The sequence below is a fragment of the Poecilia mexicana genome, unplaced genomic scaffold (assembly GCF_051168715.1).
Source record: "Poecilia mexicana isolate PSO_F unplaced genomic scaffold, ASM5116871v1 scaffold_21, whole genome shotgun sequence".
NCBI classification, from domain to species: Eukaryota; Metazoa; Chordata; class Actinopteri; order Cyprinodontiformes; family Poeciliidae; genus Poecilia; species Poecilia mexicana.
Window position 1 is genome coordinate 23634463 of NW_028263390.1, and position 3460 is coordinate 23637922.

General features: G+C 50.1%; 1 pseudogene; it reads left to right on the forward strand.

Annotated features, from left to right (window-relative positions):
- Window positions 1-420: 420 nt before the first annotated feature.
- LOC106910272 (uncharacterized) lies at window positions 421-2909 on the forward strand (annotated as a pseudogene).
- The last annotated feature ends 551 nt before the right edge of the window (window positions 2910-3460 follow it).

The following is a 3460-nucleotide window of genomic DNA, read 5'->3' on the forward strand; positions in this document are numbered from 1 at the left end:
TTTCTCTCTGCGGGTCTCAGTTCTCCGCAAGCGGTGTCCTTAGCCGCCCTTCTGTCACCCGATGTCGACTCACCGTCTCTTCTTTCTCCGCCGGCTCCTGCTCCCCATCCCCCACCTCCGGTCTACGGGAAAATATCTCATAAATCCTCTGCTCCCCCCACCAAACGACGCAAGGCTCGCCCTCCTTCCACCCAAATGGATGTTTGTTTTCCCAGACCTTCGTCTGCATCAGTGCCGTGTCCTGCGCCTCTACAGCCAGCTCCCTCAAGCCATGGACCTTCCCTTCTCCCTCCCTCTCGGAACCAGGAGCGCCCTCCTCCGTCTTCGCTCGTCGCCTCCATGGACTCTCTGCAACATTCCATCTCATCGTTATCTGTCCTGCTACATCAGAACGCTTCCAGTGGCGTCGCATCAGCTTCGATGCCCCTCCTGCCCGCAGCCGGTCTCCCTCCGCCAGCGTTCACCTTTGCCAACGCCCATCCTCTACCCGCTTCTGGTAAGCCTACCCTCTTTTCTTTCACATGCTGTGCTGACTGTTTCTCCCGACCTCTTCCTCCCTTTAACAGGCGCCGCATATACGCCTCAGTACTCAAACATTTCCCCTCGTCTCCGCTCTAAGATTCTTCAAGGTCAATATGTTAATTTAGCCTCTATCTTCTTGCCATCCCCAGCTGTTGATCACAGCATCGCTTCTTTGGACCAATTTTCTGCCATCATTAAATCCTCTGATCCCGGCCTGGCAAAGGATCTGTCTATCGGTCAGTTCGTGGCAGTCTTTAGCGTATTCAGGGACGTCATTTGTTCTGTTTATCCTGACCGCAGGATTGAATTAGACTCCTACCTGGCTTTGATCGCTGATCTTCATTTGCAATATGGCCGGTCCCTTTTTTATCAATATCATAAAGCTTTTGCCACTAAAGCTGCTGCCGTTCTTTCTCGCTCCGGTCAGATTCTCAATTGGTCCATTTTAGATATGGAAATTCTTGTAATGCTCACTCAAGCCGCTTCTTGTCACCTATGCGGAGTACCGGGTCATCAGAGTGCTTTTTGCCCCTCCCTCCCTTTCAAGCCCGGTCCTCCCGTCTCCGTCCCTTCGCAACCGTTCCTGAAAGCTGTCCCGCTCGACCATCAAGGCAGACAGGTTCAAGTATTTAATAACATGCCTATCTGTAATAACTTTAATGAAAGCGTCTGCTCCTTTCCTAACTGTGCTTTTCTTCATGTATGTAGCTTCTGCAAAGACGCCCACCCCAAATCTGTCTGCCCCCGCCGCACCTTCCCCAGAAGCAACAGTCAACGTTTCAGGAATTAGTCTCTCGCTTTCTCTCTACCCCATTAACATTCCCGAATTGGCCTTCTTGTTAACCCACCACCCCGATCGCACATTCGTTAATTTTCTGATCACTGGCTTCTCTCAAGGTTTCCTTATAGGTCTACCCCAGCCCCCCGTTTCTTCTCTGGTCATCCCAAACTTGCAATCAGCACTGCACGATCCAAACGCTGTAGCTCAGTTATTGCAGAAAGAAGTTTCTAAGGGCTACGTCATCGGTCCTTGTGTTTCCCACCCCCCTTTCCTCTCTTTCATGTCAACCCTTTGGGAGTCGCAATCCGAAAATATTCAGGGAAGAAACGTCTAATTTTAGATCTTTCCGCACCTCATAGTGGTTCTCACCTCAGTATTAGTCTCATTCCAAAGCCACCCTTTTCTCTGTGTTACACGACAGTAGACCACGCCATAGCTCTGATTAAAACGGCCGGTACTGGCGCGTGGCTGGCCAAAGCTGACATCACCAACGCTTTCAAAGTCATGCCTGTGCATCCCTCTCAGTGGCATCTTCTGGGCGCAAAATGGGACACTAGCTTCTATTTCTTCGTGCGTCTGACCTTCGGGTGTAGGAGTAGCCCCAGCATCTTCAATGCATTATCTGAAGCGCTCTGCTGGATCCTGTTGAACGTCATCAAACTTCCCTCCGTGCTTCATCTTCTCGATGATTTTCTGCTCATCAATCCACCCTCTCCCTCTTCGCACTCTCTATCTAAACTGAAGAGACTTTTTAGCCGCATCGGCGTTCCCCTCTCCGAGGAAAAAAAACTGTTGGTCCGTCTACTCGGCTGCAATTTCTGGGCATCACCTTAGATTCCGTCAAAATGGTAGCCTCGTTGCCTGCTGATAAATTGTCTCGCATCCGCGACATCTCGCAAAGTTACCTTTCCTCCCCCGGCCGTTTCCAAGCGCGAGCTTCTCTCCCTTCTCAGGCATCTTAACTTTGCCATGCACATAATTTCCCAAGGGCACTCCTTCGTTTCTAGGCTGCTCGACCTAGCTAATTCGGCCCCCGGTTTACAGGATCAGGTCATTTTAGATGACGGCTGCCGATCTGATCTTGTGTTCTGGTCCACTTTTCTCAACTCATGGAATGGCATCTCCTTTTTCTATGACGACGTTATTCACTCATCAGATTCCATTCAGTTCTTTACCGATGCCGCCCCGTCCTTGGGGTTCAGGGGGTTCTTCCAGGGCAGCTGGTTTGCAGAGAAATGGCCCTCTTCGTTTCCTCAGTCAGTCGTCCGCGTTTTATGAAATCATCCCTGTTGCCGTAGCTTGCTGCCTCTGGGGGAAGCGGTGGAAACGCAGGCGCATTGTAGCCTTCTATGATAATCCCGCAGTCGTCGAAGCCATTAACAAAGGCCGATCCTCCTCTAAATCAATCATGCCGTTTTTGCGACGTATTACTTGGCAGTCCGTGATTAACAACTTCATGCTTTCTGCGCGTCATGTTCCGGGTCATTCTAACGCCATTGCCGATGCTCTGTCTCGCCTTCAATTTCAGATATTCCGTCGTCTCTGTCCTGCAGCCGACCTCTTCCCAACGCCAAATTCCCCCCTCAAGAACCTCCCACTGAATTAATCTCCCCATCTCTCCTACCTCTGCTCCAGTCAGCTAAACGTTACCTCTCAGCTGGCCTCGCCCCATCCATGTTCAAATCTTACACTTTTGCTTGGCACAAGTTCGCCAAATTCTGTTCTTTTCATAGGACCCCCCTTTTCCCTGTCCTAGTTAGCATGGTCGTTGCATTTATCACCCATTGTTTTGACAATCTTAATCTGTCACCATCGTATATTCGCAGTTTAGTTGCCGGAATTAACTTTTTCTCTCTGCTTCACCAGCCTTCCCCTACTCGTAGTTTGTTTTCGAACCCGATTATCAAGCTTCTTCTGAAGGGTATTCACAATACTCGCCCCACTACTCCCGATTTCAGGAAACCGATTACCTTTCCTATCCTCGTTGATATACTCAGTACCCTCAGTTGCAGTTCCTATTCCCCATATCTTAAGAGCCTCCTTTCAAGCACCTTTCTTCTAGCTTTTTACGGTCTCCTCCGTTTGGGGGAGTTCACGTCTCCTAACACCTTCAATTCTTCTCGAGGCCTGGCGGTTTCCGAACTTAGTTTCCACTCT